Below are 18,840 nucleotides of genomic sequence, written 5' to 3' on the forward strand. Positions count from 1 at the left end.
AGTTGAGAGCATATTTACCTTTATGTATTTATTTGCTTTTGCTCTTAGATTACCTTTTATCTTCTCTACTAATCTGAATTCCAGAAGATAAAACCAATGTATACATTCCTTTGTGTTTTATTTTCCCCTATCAAGAACATAGGAGGCCCTAATTGATATTTAATTTAGAAATACTAAACAAATTAATTAAAGGAGTTATAATGTCAGTTTGTTCAATAGAATGGTGTGAATCTTCATTGACATTAGTTATCAGAATTAAGTGAAATATATCAGTGTTACTAGAGTCTCAATAAGTGAATATTTTAAACATGGTTACATGGTTGCTCCTTTACATTTAGTCAAATAACCAAAATGTGCAAGAAATTTCTGCATATTTAAAGTTATTTTTAAATGGAATACAGATTCAGAAAGCTAAAAATAGATGTTAAGTAGGAAAGGAATCAAACTCTGAAACTTTTGAAATCAACAAAAGTTTTAAAAGGTTTTTTAAATTCAAAAGTTTCTTAAAGTTGGCAAAAATGTGGTTATATAATAAAATAACAAGCATAAAGCTAAAGTAAAAGGGTATGAAATTGAGATTAATCATTACTAACATTTCCAGCCATAATGAGATAATTTTGCTGCATGATTATTGATAATTTATTAAAATATAAACTATGTAAGTTCAGGGATATTGATCCTCTTGTTTTTCCTTTTTCTAGAAACTACAAGAAAACCTATTATGCATTAAATACAGGATAAATATTTTTGAATCAATTAATTGCACAGTTTTGTATATATTTTAGTTCATTTCAAATTACAAAAAGAAACACAAATAAATAATATATATTTTCATATGCATACGTGGATATGTATATTTACATAAGATTTAAGTATATATAACTTTTTATATAAATATGTAGCTTAAAATTACAGCCTAATATAATTCATTTTCTTAATTATAATTTTTAAAATCAATACATTTAAATGTTATTTCTCTATTTAATCTGTGTTATACTAATTTCATGCTTTTAATGTTACAGATTTTGTTTACCACTCTATGGATAAACTATATGAGTCAATTAATTCTGTTTCAACATATATTTTTGCTCCCTTGGGCAAAGAAAAGGATTAATGATGTATACTAAGAAGATTTCAAGCTATGAATTCCAGTCAACATTACACATTAAGAAAACAAACATTAAAATCTGCATATCACGAAATATCAAATTTTATCCCATAACTATTGCTTAATAAACACAAGTAAAACAACAGAAGGGGTTTTTTTTTTTTTGAGCATATGGGTTGGTTCCATATCTTGGTTATTGTGAGTTGTGCAATAGTAAGCTTGTGCTTGAATCACTATGGTATGATGATTTTAATTCTTTAGGATAAATGCCAGGAGTGGGATGGCTGGATCATATGGTGGTTTCATTCCAAGTCTTTTGAGAAATCTTCATGTTGCTTACCCAAGGGGCTGTATGTATTTGTTCCCCTACCAACAATGTATGAATGTAATTTTTTCCCCACATCCTCACCAGTATTATTTGTATTCTTGGTAATTTTTATTGGAGTAAGATGAAATTTCAGTATAGTTTTGATTTTGATTTTAGTTTCCCTGATTGCTAAATATGTTGAACATTTTTTTCATATATTAATTGGCCATTTATATTTCTTCTTTTGAGAAATGTCTGTTCATTTGTTTTGTCATTTATTGAGTGGATATTAATCCCCTATTAGAGGAACAGTCAGCGGGTTTCTCTTCAGACTCTTGTTTCCTTTGCTGTGCAGAACTATAGAACAGTGAAGAAAGTAATTGAGGAGACCCTTAGCAGATAAAAAGACCTCCTATTTTCTTTGATAGGCAGAAATAATATTGTCAAAATAGCCATACTACAAAAAATTCTGTACAAATTCAATGTAATCTCCATCAAAATACCTTTGGCATTTTTCAAAGGAGTCCTAAAGTGATTTGGAAGACCAAGAGACCAGAATAGTCAAAACAATCCTGGGCAAGAAGGAGGAATCACAATATCTGATCTCAATTATGATGCAGAGATATAAAAATAAACAGCGTGGTATTTGCATCAAAACAGATATGAAGGCCAATGGTGTTATGGTTTAGATATTAAGTGTTCCCCTAAAAGCTTGTGTCTGAGACAATGCAAGAAAGCGTATAGGTGAAATGATTGTGTTATGAGAGCTTTTATCCAATCAGTGAATTAATACCTAATGGGCCAATGGGAATTAACCGAGTGGTAACTGAAGGCAGGTGTGACTTTAGGGTTTATATTTTGCATTTGGACAATGGAGTCTCTGCTTCTTGATTATGGTGTGAGTGGCTTCCTCCTTCACACTCTTTCACCAAGATGTTAAGCCTCACCTCACACCCACAGAAATTGTTTGCTGTCTATGGACTGAAATTTCTGAAACTGTGAGCCCCCAAATAAATTCTTTCTCTTTAAAATCGTTCTTGTCAGGTCTTTTAGTCACAGAAGTAGAAAAAAATAAAAGCTGACTAAAGCAAATAGAACAGAGACAAATCCATATTGATAGTCATCTGATTCTCAAGGTGCCCAAAACATACATTGCAGAAGATAGTCTTTTCAATTAATGATGGTGAGAAAACTGTATATCCATATACAGAAGAATGAAACTAGTTCCTTCTCATCCCACATAAAAGTCAACTCAAAATGGAACAAAGACCTGGGATTTAGACCAGAAACTTTGTGACTTACAGAAGGACACATAGGCTGAACTCACCAACATTTGGGACAGGCACAGACATCCTTAACAAGACCCCTAAAACTCAAGAAATAAAAGCAAGAATCAATAAGTGGGAAGACACCAGGCTCCTTAAGATTTCATAAACACTGAGACATTAAGGAAAAGCTTATACTAAGTTTATAGATTCTGACTCAAAGTAGATTGAGACTTAACATATTCTAAAAATTATTCTAATTATTTTTTTCTCATTTTTCATCATTTTTTCTTTTTGTCCTTTATTGCTACTGGTAGTGTTTTTGAGCAGATTTTAATCTTGAGATTACATTCTTAGGAAAGCTTATTAGCCCTATATAGCTGCTGTTTGTTCAACAACTTCTGCTGAGATGATTATAGTGATAACTCAGGATGCTACAAGTTTAAGCTCAAGTATCCTAACCCCTCAAAATGAATTCTGGCTCCAAATGAAAATTAATGGAGGCTCCTTGCTTACTTCATTTTGTTTTAGAAACACCTTCAGCTCTATTTGTATTCATTTAAAACATTTTGCTGACTTCCTGTACCAAGTACTACACAGTACTCTACCAAGTACTGTATTTAGTGTTAACTTACCAAGATGAGTAATAAAGGAAAAAGAAAACAATAAAAAACAAGTCTTAAATGCAAGAGCTTATGCACTTACAGGGGAAAACAACCAGGAAACACTCCATAATTTACTAGAGTCAGTTGTAGTCTCTTTTTCTTTTTTCTTTTTTGGTGGGGGTAATTTGTTTGTTTGACTCTAGTAGAAAGTGATGTACTTCAAGTTTTGGTCAAGAGAAGAAGAACTTAATGGGACAATAAGAAGTTTGAAATCTTGAAACCAAAGATGAATCTGAGACTTCAGAAATGAGTACGAAATAAACTGGCATAAAAAGGAGGTAGAAAGAATTTATTGGGAGAATAGATGAAAGAAGGAAAAAAATCAAAGAAAGGAAGAAAAGAAAGAAGGGCATTGTATGAGTGTATGTAGGGTAAGGATGTTAAAAAACATTCAGTTGTGTAATATTGATATATAAAACATAAAGGATTAGCAATTAGTGATTCTGAGGAAGCAAATAAACTGACACTAAAATGGTACAAATAATTAATCATTTAATATGATGCTAACTGAATTTATACATTTGTCCTATATATATATTTGTCCTTCCTTAATAGACTCATTAATTGCATTTAATACTTTAATTGCATGAAATAATTTGTTATTTCATTTATTATTAATTTCAATATTTTATTTTAGTTTATTCCCTATATGTTACCATCTCCTTTCCAATATATTGCATGATATAATTTAATTATCTGTACTGTGTCAGGTTACTATATAGAACACTTTAAGCAAATATGAAAAGTCAGTCTTGATATGACTGGTTGCCTTCATTTCACAAGACCATAGATCTTCTTTGATCTTTTCATCTCTAACACAAGTTTGCTTCATACAACATTCTTTTTTTTAAAGTTTCATAGGTGCTGAAATTCAAGAGCCAGAAACTGAGCAACTTACCATATTTATAGGAAACAAGAAAAAAAAGAAACACTTTGTTCTCTTATGTCTATTTTCTCTTTTCTCCTTTCCCTTATGATAACAATTTCTTTGCTTCTAGTGCTAAGGTATCTGAACTCCCAGACATTGTTACATCCTTACACATTTCTAAGGAACAACACCTAGTAGAAAATTCATGAAGTACAATCTAAAGTTTCCATTATTGATAATAACAATGTCTAACTTATGAAGACAACAAAACAGAAAAAAGAAGGAAATGAAAAGTTTGATGAAAGGAAATTTCAAGGCATCTAAAATGTATATTTAAAGTTCTTCTAATTAGCAATTTGGGTACACATTTCAGTGGGTTTGACAAATATGTACAACCAAAGAACCACCATCATGCATGTCCATTGTCCTAAAATGTCTCCTTGCATTCCTTCTCAGTTTTCTGCCACCCATCTCTAGTCCCTGGACACCACTGAACTGCTTTCTTTCAATAGTGTTTTGCTTGTTTTTTTTTAAAAAAAAATTCTGTAAATGAACACATGCACTATTTGTAACTGTCATTTCATTTAGCACAGAACTGTTGAGGTAGTCTCTAGTGTATTGACCTGAATGTTGACCCCAAAATACATGTCCGTGCTTATGGCAGCCCCCTGTGAATATTATCTTACATGGCTAAAGAATAGAGTAATGGGGCTAATCCTAGATTATCTATGTGATCCTGAATTGCAGTTATATATAGTCTTATAGGAGAAGGTAGAGGGGCTATAGAACTAAACACACAAAGAAGAGGGCAATTGAAGATGGAACTGAAAGGCTCCATAGCTAGAAAAGCCAAGGAATGGATTCTTCCCTATAGCATCTAGCAGGAGCAAAGCCTTGTCAACACCTTGATTTTGGACTTCTTCTTTCCAAAACTGTAAAAGAATAAATTTTTGTTGTTGTAAGCCAAAATGGTGTGGCTTAATTAATTACAAAAGTCCTAGGACATTAATACATCCACATTACATACACTACAGTTTCATTCCTTTCTACTGCCAAACAGGTTAAGACTGCATTGTGTGTGTATATAAGTTTGATGGACACATGGTTATTTTCTGTTTTGGCTATTTGAATAAAATTTGCATGAGTATAAATCTTTTATGGACACCAATTTTCATACCTCTTGGGATTATATAGTGGAATTGATGAACCATGAGATACATAAACGTTTAACTTTGTAAGAAACTACTAAAATTTCCACAATGACTAAAGAATTTCATAACCTTCTTAGCAATATAGGAGAGCTTTTGCTATTCTGAACTCCTAACAGTACTTCATATTTTCAAGGGTATTAATAGTTTTTACATTTATTTTATGTTTTCACAGTTTTATTGGGCAACAGTATCTAATGTTGGTTTTACTCTGCATTTTCTTATAAGAAATAATATGGAACACAGTGTGATGTAGCTATTCATCATTTATCTTTTCTAAAGTATGTATTTAATCTTTTGCACATATTTTAATTGAATTTGTTTATTTATTTTATCAGGAATATAGTAGCCAAATACCACACTGAGTGGCTTAAATAAGAGAAATTTGTCATCTCATAGTTCTGAGGGTTAGAAATTGGGATTTGAGTGTCAGGAAAGCTGGTCCTGTCAGAGGCTATGAAGAAAAAGTCAATCCATGCTTCTTCACTTGCTGTAATATTTATGAACAACCATTAGAGTTTCTTATCTTGTATAAGTATCACTCTGATCTCTACCTTCTTCTTCACATGACGTTTCTGTGTACATATATACCTTTAAATTTTCTCTTTGAACAAGGACACGAGTCATATAAGATTATATTCTAATGACAGTAATTACCTCATTTCAACTTGTTTACCCTGTTTATACCCTACCTCCAAATAGGTTCTGGGGGTTAGGAATTCAAGATATGATCTTGGGGAGGACACCAATAAATGTTATGCAATCAATGAGTTCCTTATCAGAGGTGTTGAGCTGGGGTTCCTCATAATGGCATAAATATGTCCAGGTGACAGTTGATTGTATATAGGCAGAAACTGAAGTAATTCAGTCAAATTTACCTTGAAAAGTTATCACATATATTTCAAAAGAGAATCTATAAAAGTGAGCAAAAAATTACCATGAGTAATGAGAGCGAGACAGGAGGCTGGTTAGATTATTTAAAGATGAACTGAGAAATACATCTGTAAATAAAACCGATAAGGACAAAGTTCAAAAAGACATAGGACAGGGCTGGGGATGTGGCTCAAGCGGTAGCGCGCTCGCCTGGCATGCTTGCGGCCCGGGTTCGATCCTCAGCACCACATACCAACAAAGATGTTGTGTCCGCCGAGAACTAAAAAATAAATATTAAAAATTCTCTCTCTCTCTCTCTCTCTCTCTGCCCCCTCTCTCACTCTCTCTTTAAAAAAAAAAAAAGACATAGGACAGCCAGGTCCTTAATCCCAGAAGCTCCGAAGGCTGAGGCAGGAGGATTATGTGTTCAAGCCAGCCTCAACAGAAGTGAAGTGCTAAGCAACTCAGTGAGACCTGTCTCTAAATTAAAAAATATATATATACAAAATAAGGCTAGGGATTGGGTTCATTGGTCAAGTGTCCCTGAGTTCACTCCCCAATACCACCCCACATACACAAAAAGACATAGGGCAAAGAAATAAAAAATTAAAGGTTCTTCCAAAGATATAGTTTATTATGGCTAACACTATTAAGAAATCAAATAAAACAAAAATGTGTCTTCTGGAGGACTTGATTGGTGAGAATGATGGAAGTACTTTCTATGGAATGGTGGGGTAGGATCCTTAGTATAATATGGTAACAAAGTTTCTTCTATGTTGGAAAACTCCTGGCATCATGAACTTAACTCTTAGAAGATAAGATATTTGCAGAACAATTAGCCCAGAGAGCTCTGGGCAAGTAAACAACTACAGGAAACCATTCCCATCCTCTGATTTTATTTTTTCCTATTTATTTACAATCATTTATGAGGAAAGAGTCAAGACTGGTTTTGGGAATACACAAAACTGTACCTCAAAAACCTGATATTAAAGTCAATGGCAAAAAACAATAATAAATTACAGACAGGATAGAATTGATGTGACTATGTTGTACCTGAAGGCTCAAACTTGCTTGGCAATATGTAGCAGGATAAATTACTTAACTGCTAGCCTACAACAACACAAATTTTCTCAGTCAATTCAACAAATAAGGAATATATAATGTAAAACTCAGCTAAGTTTCTGTTGTTCCTTTTAAAATCTGTACTATGATATTGTCTTAGCTTTATAGTTTTCCTCCCTTATCCATGAAGGTCATGCTCCAAGACCCTCAATGAATGCAAAAACCAGAGAGTCTTAACCCTTATATAAGTTATTTTATTTTTAATTTTTTTATAAACAGGTTACATTCACTTTATTTTTCTCTAAAAAACTTATATTGTAGACACAGCTGGAGTAAGGATCCGTCCATAGAGAGATTGTGATGTGAGTTTTCACAAGATGGTCAGTGAATTCCTGACAGGGAGATTTGATGAACACAGTATCTTTTCAGAGATCAGGGGTCAAGTAGCTGTATGTCTTGGAGATGGCATCAAATGTGACCTTGGCAAAATTGCCCAAGGTAGCAGTGCAGCCCCTGGTAGAAGTGAAGCAGTCATCAATACCAGCCATCAGCAACAATTTGTTGGACATAGTGGTTGAGACAATGCCAGTACCTCTTGATGAGCAACACTACCACAGAATCACAACATGCTGTCACTTTTCAAGGGACAGTGTCGGGCTTGCTAATCTTGTTCCCTCAGTAGCCTCTCTGTATAGGATCAAGGGAGAGCTTGGCCAGGATGATGGCCCCTTGGATAGCAATGGCTACCTCCTTGGAGCACTTAACTCTTAGGCCAACCAACCATTGTAATCATGGATAGCTACAAATGCCTTCAACCTGGTCCACTGACCAGTAAGAGTCTGCTTCTATACAGACATCATCTCTAAAACCTCATCTTGAGCGATGTTCCCAGGAAAAAGTCAATCATCTAAGATTCCTTGAAGTGCAAAGATAAGAAGTAGATCTCCCCCAGGGACTTGATCTTCATATTCTTGACCAGGTAGCCCAGCTTGGTGACTGATTGATCCTCATCTTTAGTATTGCCTCTATGAGCTCTATGGCCATGGCTCTGACCCCTACTACGTCTGCAACAGTGGCCTTAGAGATGGCTACTTAAGTTTCTGAGGAAGTCACCATGGCTACCCATTCCAGAGCCCCCAGGGCTTCCACACTCTTCCACTGCATCGGTGTTCTCTGCCATTTAGTGTTTTCCCAGAGAAGAAACTCTACATGTTATAGTTTTCCTGTACATGCATAATTTGATGTCTTTCCATCTCATCTAAGCACATAGCTTGTGGTGGCAACTTTTGCAGTTGGAAATGTGACTGCCTAAATAAAATGCCTTTCTTTTTCCATCTTAACTTTCATGGATAGATGATTAATTCTTACCATTAATCTTAGTAATCTCAGCACATCATTTTACCACCTTTCATTTACTAAATTAAGAACTTTTCACTTAAAGGGAGCACTTTACAGTTTATTTTTGGCATGTCTAAATTTCCACATCACTACCCTTGGGGTTTGGGGCCATTCTTCAATAAAATAAGGATTGCTTGAACACAAACATAGCAATATCATGTAGATTGAACTGAAAATTGAGGCGGCTATTAAAAGTCTAGTAAATGGGTAGCATATGCAGTGTGGACCTATTAGATAATGGAAAGATTCAGTTCTCAATATGGTCAAAGCAGGTTGATTTCATCATACTGTTCATAACAGTATGGAGTTTAAAATTTATAAATTGTTTATTTTTAAAATTTTTCATTTAATGCTTTTGGACTATGATTATTTGTGAGTTTCTAAAATCAAGGAAAGTGAACTCATGGATAAGAGAAATATTGTATTTCTCTTTAGAGTTCTTCTCTCATCTGTATCCTGATTTGCTTGTTCATATAGTCAAACCTAGATTTATTAAGTGCTGAAAATATATTTTCTTTGATATAATATGAAATACTCTTTTTAAAAATAATCTTTATGAGATGCCCTTCTCAGATTTTTTTGGTGTGGTCCAAATCAAGATTTCTTTTTAACTTTATTCTATACACAAATTCATATACCAAATAAATTACCAGTGGCTCTATATTTCACTCAGTTCAAGTCTTCTGTATTCCATGGACCATCTCCTGATTAAAACAGTCACCCATGTACTTTTTAAAGTTATTGCATAATGCAATTGTAAGGGATCTATAGCCAAAGTCATTACAACTTTAAAAAAATATCACTTATATATTACATTTGTGATTTGCATCATGTAGATATATGAATAATATATGAATCTCTTCCTTGACAACCTATTTAAGATATAAACTCAAAGTCAGCTTTTTCATTTTATAAACCATGACAAATTGCTCAGTGCTTAGGTGATCAATAGTTAATGTAAAATTATTTATTAATTTGCTAATTGAAGAAGTAGATAACAATACCTTTCATTAAAACATATTTGTTGTACAAATAATGAAGTTTGCCTTTTTTCATTCTGAGGTAAAGTGAAAGATTTTTCTTTTCAATCAAAAGATAAATATCAGGCAATTTAGTAGAGCTTATAAAATTATTCACTAATCAAATTATTATTTACAAATTCTCATGGTGGATGCACTCATTCTACACGCATTTACAGAGTGCTTACCCTGTGTCACACATTGAGCTGGCAGTATTATTAAAGCACTAAACAAGGCTGACAAGGCCCTGCCATGTTGAAGACTGCATTATAGAGAGAGTGACAGATAATACAATAAACAAGTGACTCAATCATGTTTAATGGGAGTGGAAGTTTAGATTCAGCAACACATGCTGGACCTCAGGAGCCCTGCCAAGCCAAGGTCTGAAGCTGGATATCCCAGGTATGGAAAAGGACAAACACAGCTCGTAAGGCAGCAATATTATGCATTAGCAGCAATGCCTGGGTTTTAACATGCATCAAAACCACATGGAGAGCCTGTTAAAACCTAGCTGCTTGCCCCACATCCAGAGTTTTTGAATCACTAAGTCTTGAGAGATACTTAATAATTCACATTTCTATAAATTCCCAGGTGGTATATATGCTGCTGGTTTGGGGACCAGGCTTTGAGGATGATTTTAGAAAAGACCAAAATGTTAAGTTGAAATAAGCCACAAATAGAAAGAAAAATATTATATGACATTATTTATATGTGCAATAAAAAAATCAAATATAAACTGAGACAACAAAATAGTGTTTACCTGGGGTGAGGGAAGAGGGGAGAGAGGATAGGAGAGGTATGCCTGAGGATATAAAGTAGCATGATGTAGAATAAGTGGATCTACAGGGTAAGCCTATAGATAATAAAATTCTATTGTATGTAGGATTCAAGCTCAATTAACTTTTAGCTGTCCCTTACTATTTATTTATTTATTTATTTATTTATTTTGGAGGTCCTTGGGATTGAACTCAGGGGCATTCAGCCACTGAGCCATATCCACAGCACTATTTTGTATTTTATTTAGAGACAGAGTCTCACTGAGTGCTTAGTGCCTCACTTTTGCTGAGGCTGGCTTTGAACTTGCTATCCTCCTGCCTCAGCCTCCCAAACTGCTGATATTAGAGGAGTGTACCACCGAGTCTGGCTTCCTTATTATAAAAATATAGGTAACGAGGTAAGATGATGTGTTTGTTAATTTGTTTTACTAAAACATGGTTTTCATGATCTATATTTGTCCCATAACTCCATGTTGCATATCTTAAATATAAACAATAAAATTTACTTTTTTAAAGGTATCAATGTGACTAATATATGTAGAATAAATTTATTTTCTGAAAAGAAAAGGAGTAATTGTATTTTAAAAATAAAATAAAACAACAACAACAAAAAATTCAACTTTACATGAGTGTCAGGTCATGTACACTGACCAAAATAGAAAGTTTGAATTTATTCTAAGATCAATAGGAAGATATTGAAGGATTTTTAGTATAGGAGTGTTGTGATCTGATTTACATTTAAAGTATTACTCTAGTTGCTATTAATACAATGTACTCTGGTGGTAAAAGAGAGAATATAGAAGGATTTGTATAATGTCACTGTAGTAGTCTGCATGAGAGAAAATGTTTTTTTACAAGAAACATGTCAGACAAAATTGATTTGCGGAAAGAACAAGTGTGAGTATTTAGCAAAGGGAGAAATCAAGGATGACTTCAGATTTTGGATTGAGCACCTGAGTGCCTCTTTTAATAAGGGATGAATAATAACTGAGAAGATCAACTGAAGTTGTTCTTACATTGTGGATTTTGCTGTGCCTTGTCCCATGTTTTGAATAGCACTGATGTAGAGGTTGTAAAAAGGACTGGGAAGATGATTGATATCTTTGACAGGAAGAACCTTAAGTCAGTGACATGGATAGAAGCCTGGTTTTATAGTGGTTAAGGAAAGGGATAAGAAAAGTAAGTAGTTGGAAATGACAGACAATTACAAGACTTTTCAGTAGGGAGGGCTGGTAACTAGAAGAGATTGTGAGTCCACTGTAGATTTTTACATTAAGAGTTACCATAATTAATTTCTGTATTTATGGAATGACTAGCAGAGCAAGAAAAACTGGGGATCTGGATAAAAGAGTGAATGAAATCTGTGTAAAATATTCAGTAGAAAGGAATTTAAACATAAGTAGAGAACTGACCTGTGATAGAATGAAGGTTATTATTTTCCTTGTAACTGAAAGTCAGGGAGACAATATGGTACGAATTGATGCAAGGTTTGCTGAGAAACTGAAATAAAGTTTCTATTTCTTAAGAGGAATAAAAAGCAAGGATAGGAGCTGAAAGGAGGCAAAAAAAAGTTTGAAATAAACTTGAATATTAGGTGAAATTATTTTGTAATCTTAATAGGACTTCATGATATTGACTATTTGACCAATTCATGTATGGTATCATGCATTTATTTTTTTAATCAGTATTTAACTTACCCAAATATTCAAATATTGAGATGAATTCCTACAGAGAAAAATAATTGGTTTCAAAAGGCTAAGTGTTGCCAGGCGCAGTGGCACATGCCTATAATCCCAACGGCTCAGGAGACTGGGACAGAGGGATCTCCAGTTCAAAGACAGCCTCAGCAAAAGTGAGTCACTAAGCATCTCAGTGAGACCCTGTCACTAAATAGAATACAAAATAGGGCTGGAGATGTGGTTCAGTGGTAGAGTGCTCCTGATTTCAATCCCAGGTACAAAAAAAAAAAAAAAAGGCTGTTTTGTTTATAGTACAAGAGAAGAAATAAAGGAAAGGGAGTTGAAATGTATGGAAGGAAATCATATTAACATTGTACTACAAAATATAAGCTGACAAGGTGAGAAATGATGGAAAGAATAAATAATTAATAGTACAAGAAAGGCCAATGAATGAAGGGTCTGCAGGCAGTTGAATAATTGTTACAGTACAGACAAAGTGTTAGTGATCTGGAAAGCAATTCCTTTTATACAGATAAGCTGTTCAAAAACTATATTATTTTAAAACTAATTGTTCCCTTTCTAGAAGTTTTATTGAAATGATCCAACCTGAAATTCAAAGGTAGCACACAAACAATGATGAAAGCTGATGATTATGAGAGACAGATTAGTGCTAACGAGAGAAGAAAAATAGAAAGATAGAGACAGACTTTTTGTATTCTAACACCATATTTTCATGTTTATTTTATCAATTAATATTCACTATATATTTACTATTGTACTCTAGATAAATCTTTTACCAGTTCCCGTGGTGTAGATAGGAATTAATGTCAGAATAATACTATAGATAAACATAGGTCTACTATTTATCATTTACTGTGTTTGGAATGGGGCTGAAAAGTTAACTGTGCTCATTCCATCCATAATGCAAGTTGTGATCTCAATGATCCTCCTTTCTTTTCTCTCTTAAATTCTAAGATGGTTGATTCTCTTGCATTTATTTAATATAGTTTCTGAAAAAGATTCAATACCAAAATTAAAAGGTTTGTGAGTAAACTGTTAAACATTTAATGCTAAGTGCCTTGAACCATTAAGAGTGATATTATATATTTGCAATTATTTACATAGAAATAGTTGTGATGTTTGAGAGAAAAAAAACATATCAGGTCGAAAAAATAAGGTGGCAGTATAATATCAATCTTGCAATATTGAAGCTATTACTGTGTATGAATATACATTTCATGTAGGGAATACTCTAGATGTACATACTTAAATTATGAACAGTAATTATCTTTAGGTAATGCAATGTTAATTATATTATCATCCCTTTCTTCTGCATTTTCTATTTTCTCCAGTGAATACATATTACTTAAATAATTCTGTGTTTTCTTTTAAAACAAGAAAAGAAAGCATTCTAGCATCAGCCTAGTTCTTTCCTTCACAAGAAGCATCTGTTTTCCTCCCTTCACTTTGATCTCCATCTATTAAACTGGATGTTTCTTCCCAGTTATGCTAATCAACAGTTTCTCCAACACATGGAAAAATATAATATGATTTAACATCATTAAGTAAATGTGAATATTTCTCTGTTAAGGAAAAATATATTTATTATGGGAAACACTGTTGTATACGAACACTTTCAATTCCATATTTCTTGTTTAGCTATCAAAATTGTCTTTAGTATGACTTTTTTTCTGAAACACAATGGGATCCATAGGATCAAGAAGGAGAAATACTAAGGATTGAGATGAACCAAATTATGTTTTTTGTTTTTTGAAAAGATATTATCACTAAGAAAAAATAATGGATTATACGAGAGAAAAATAGATAAAATAGAACACCAAACATCATGATCACTCCTCAAAGAATAAACATCAGGCATTCTGGTAACCACTTCTATATAAATAAAATATATTGTGCTCTGCATATTTCTTTTCCTTCATTTCACTGCATGTTTTCTGATTTTTCTCTCTTTTTGATTATATCCTATTATCACTTCATTTTCTCAAGTAATTGACACCTTATATAGAATTATTTTATAAAGAATTATGATCTACTACGGAGCTACACCCTTAGCCCTTTTTCTGTCTTGAGAGGGTCTCACTAAATTACCCAGGTTGTCTTTGAACTTGCAATCCTCCTGCCTCAGCCTCCTGAGTTACTGGGGATAATAGGTATGTGGCACCTAGCCCAGTACCAACCTCCTGTATCTTCATTCTTTTATTGGTATTTCATGGTCACAAGGGAAGGCCATATGCTGTGGGTTGTGGAAGGATCCTAAAGGGAAGAGTGGGGATTGTCTATGCTGGGGCCCTAGTATTCCAATGGTCTTCAGTTCAGCGAGGACTTGGCGGCCTGCCTGCTTAACTAAAAATCAAGTGATTATTTTTTTTAAACATCATTTTCTTATTTCCTATGAAGATGAGCAGCAGAATCTGTCCAGCTGAGATCCAGGCGGGCGCCCTGGTTGGTCTGCAGGTAACACTCCCACCCATAAATGACTGATATGCTTTGGACTTTATGATCTGCATTCAGAATATTCAAATAAAACGGCAAAGGTGGGGAAGATGCCCTAAGATGGCTAAGGGTGTAGCTCTGTGGTAGAACACCCTTGGGATCAATCCCAGTACTGCAAAACAACACAGAGAGACAGGGCTGCCAGTGAAGATCCTATGGTATATTTGATAAATCGAACGATTGTTTTCTCTTAGAGATGGTGGGTGATAAAAGATGATCTAGAGCTGGCCATGGTGGCACATACCTATAATCCCAGAGACTCAGGAGGCTAAAGCATGAAGATCACAAGTTCCAAGCTGACGTGGACAACTTAGATCCTGTCTCCAGAAAAAAAAGGACTGGAGATGTAGCTCAGTGGTAAACCCAGCTCCTTGGGTTCTTTCAGCCCCCACACAAAAACCATCTGGGAAAAGGCTGAAATAAGCATGTCAATCCTTGACAAGTTTCTGGAAATATATGTAGTCTGTGAAACAGTTGTAAGAATGCATCTATTACTCTGGGGGAACAAAAAGAATTATGATCATCCTCTATCTGCTTATTTAATACCAAAGTAACCTTATGTGATTGGCTTTATACATACAATTTCAATATAAACTATTTCAATGTCCACTTTTGGGCATGGACTCTCCTATCTTGGCTCACAAGGTAAACCAAAACGATTTGATTTTCAAAAGTCATATAACCAGTATTTGTGGCAATATTTTTAGGTAAAAATCACACCTATTGAAAAATCAATATTTTTGAAAATGTTTTTTTATTTTTAGTTATACATTATTGTGGAGTATAATTTGACTTATTTATACACACATGGAGTACATCTAACTAGGATCTGGTCTTGTGTTTACATAATATAGAAACCACTGTGGTATTTTCATATATGTACATAGAAAAGTTATGTCAGAATCATTCCTCTGTCTTTTCTATTCCTACCCCATACCTTCCCTTTATTTCCCCTTGTCTAATCTACTGAACTTCTGTTATTTCCCTCTCTCCCTTGTTGTGTGTTAGCATCCACATGTCAGAAAGAATGTTCGACCTTTGGATTTTTTTGGAGATTGGCTTATTTCACTTGGCATGATATTCTCCAGGTCCATCCAATTTCCAACAAAAGTAAAAAAGTCATTCTTTTTTATAGCTGATTAATATTCATTTGTGTATATATACACATTTTCTTTACCCATTCATTTGTTGAGGAGCATCTAGTTTGGTTCCATAGCTTAGCTATTGTGAATTGAGCTGCTATAAACATTGATGTGGCTGCATTACTGTAGTATACTGTTTTTAAGTCCTGTGTATATATCAAGGAATCAGATAACTGGGTTAAATGTTGTTTCTTTTCCAAGTTTTCTGAGGAATCTCCATACTGCTTTCCAGAGTGGTTGCCTAATTTGCAATTCTGTCAGCAATGTATGAAAGTACTCTTTTCCCACATCCTCGCCAACATTTATTGTTAATTGTATTGTGGCCATTCTGATTGGAGTGAGATGAAATATCAGTGTAGTTTTTATTTGCATTTCTCTAATTGGTAGAGATGTTGAACATTTTTTTCATATATTTGTTGACAATTCATATTACTTTTCTATTAAGTGTCTGTTCACTGTTCAATTTCTTTGCCCATTTATTGATATTTATTTTTTGGCACTATTTTTTTGAGTTGTTTTATATCCTTGAGATGAATGCTCTACCTGAGGGGCCAGTGGCAAAGAATTTCTTCCATTCTGTAAGTACTCTCTTTGAGCTCTTGATTGTTTCACTTGCTGAAAATAAGCCTTTTAGTTTGATACCATCACATTTAATCATTCTGAAAATCAATATATTTTTTAAAAATCAGTAGAACCCTTTTTCAAGCAAATTCACTAGGATTTGGAATTTTATATAAAGAACCATTTTATTCAACAAACTTCATTTTACAAGTTCATATGTATTATATATTCAGTATTTCATCATAAGATTGACCTGTGATAGTAAATTTGATTTAAATATTGTCTGTGTCTATTTATCCTTTTATTACCTATAATTTAGGTAATGAGCTTATTATTATAGTCTCATGAGCTTATTATTATAGTAACCCACAAAGTGTTCTTTCACCTAGGATAAAATTATAAGGCAAAAATAACTAAATAAATAAAACAAACAAACACACATACACATAGTATCACAAACCAATCAGTTAAAAAAAAAAGTGAATGAACTGGTGTTCCTGAATGTTTTAAAAGTTAACATACTATACGTTGTATTATTTTTTAGAGTAATTTTTAGTGAGAAATGTAAGCTTTAATGTTTACCATGAGATGATGATGGGGTTTTACATTGTATATCCCAAAATTAACAAATAAGCCAATATACCTCATTGATCCACCAGTGACTGCTCTTTCCTTATCAAATTCTCACTATTTGTCAAATATTTATTCATTCTAATTATTTGAGCATTAAGTTTGGCCTACCTTCTGCCCTCACACTTGTGTGCTTAAAAAGAAGGCCAGAAAACTCTTCACGTAAAATCTGGATAGCACATATTTCTGGTTTTGTACACTGTATGGTTCTTTTTCTAACTGTTCAACTCTGTTCTTATAGTGCAACAATGGTTGTAGAAAATTTGTAAGTAAGTGGAATAAGTGTCATTTAAGCTTTTATTTATTTATTTATTTGAGTAGGAAGAAAAGTTTATTTGGGGCTAATGCTTTCAGATGTCTCACTTCTTAGATGGCCAATTCCATAGCTCTGGGCCAAGGTGAGGCAGGACATTATGGCAAAATGGTATGCCAGAGGAAAGCAGCTCAGAACATGACAAAAGGAATCAGAAAGGTGGTGTGGGGAAGAGAGAGAGAGAACCCTGTGTTTCTTTGCCTTAACAAAAAGACCTGAGAAGAACAATGTAGAGGAGGGAATGTTAATTTGGGGCTCAAGGTTTCATAGGTCTCTGCCCATAGATGACTGACTCCATTGCTCTGGGCCTGAGGTAAGGCAAAACATCATGGAGGAAGGGTATGGCAGAGGAAATTAGCTTAGGACATGACACCAGGAAGGAGAGGAGAGATAGAGGGGGGAGAGAGAGAGAGAGAGAGAGAGAGAGAGAGAGAGAGAGAGAGAGAGAGAGAGAGAGAACGCACAAGCACTATCGCTTTTATTTAAATATACTTACAAAATCAGATGATGAATCTAGTTACAGACCAACATAGTAAAGAATCTTTTGTTTTCTCTTCTAAATACAGTTGAATACCATATAAATCATTTAACCCATAATGGCTAATATACCTTAAAAGCTGGAAAGAACAAGGATTGGCTAAGAAAATTAACCCTTAAGGAATAATAAGCAGTTTTGTTCCTTCAGTTTTCTTTTTATGCCCCAAATATCCTGAACTGCTCACTGGAGTGTTCTATAATCTGGAACCAACATTAGGAACAAAAAAGTAAATAAACAAATAAATAGATAGATATAACAAACAAGAAAGGCCTACTCTCTTTACTTAAAGGATTGGGAATGTAAAGAAACAACACCTAATTCACAAAAAAAGATATTGGTTTATTGGTTCACTTTCAGAGCAGCTTTAACAGTCCCATGTACTGAACCACAATGAAATGAGTAAAAATAGAGATGAAATGTAGCATATAGTCTTTCAAATCATCAATTTCTTTAAATTATATTTTATGACTAAAGCAAAAAGAAATTATCAAATTCTAATGTGTTCAATGTATATGGAGAAACTATTTTGACATTTAGAAGTAATGAGAGTAAAGTCACTCAAATTAAAATGAGGTTTCCTTATCAATAGTGTTATCATACTATCTAGAAAAATTGCTAAGAAAACACAAATCAACATACCAAAGTTATTATAATTGAATCAAATGAATTTGTAAAGAAAATCAAGTAACCAACCGGAATTGAAGGCATAAAAATCTGAATGTTTTTTAAAATTTTTATGCATGTGACAATGGAATGCATTACAATTCATATTACACATATAGGACACAATTTTCATATCTCTGGTTCTATACAAAGTATAGTCACATCAATTTGTATCTCCATAAACATACTTTGGATAATGATGTCCATCACATCCCACCATCATTTCTAACTCCCTGCAACCTCCCTTCTCC

General features: G+C 33.7%; 1 pseudogene across 1 annotated transcript; it reads right to left on the reverse strand.

The window, feature by feature from the left end:
• Window positions 1-7,737: 7,737 nt before the first annotated feature.
• LOC308630407 (small ribosomal subunit protein uS5-like) lies at window positions 7,738-8,536 on the reverse strand (annotated as a pseudogene). Its single transcript has 2 exons — window positions 8,508-8,536; window positions 7,738-8,420 (listed from the first exon to the last, which is right to left on the reverse strand). The product of its transcript is annotated as a small ribosomal subunit protein uS5-like (transcript).
• Between the last annotated feature and the right edge of the window lie 10,304 nt (window positions 8,537-18,840).

The sequence above is a fragment of the Spermophilus citellus genome (genome assembly GCF_964194105.1).
Source record: "Spermophilus citellus genome assembly, chromosome: 1".
Lineage (NCBI taxonomy): Eukaryota > Metazoa > Chordata > Mammalia > Rodentia > Sciuridae > Spermophilus > Spermophilus citellus.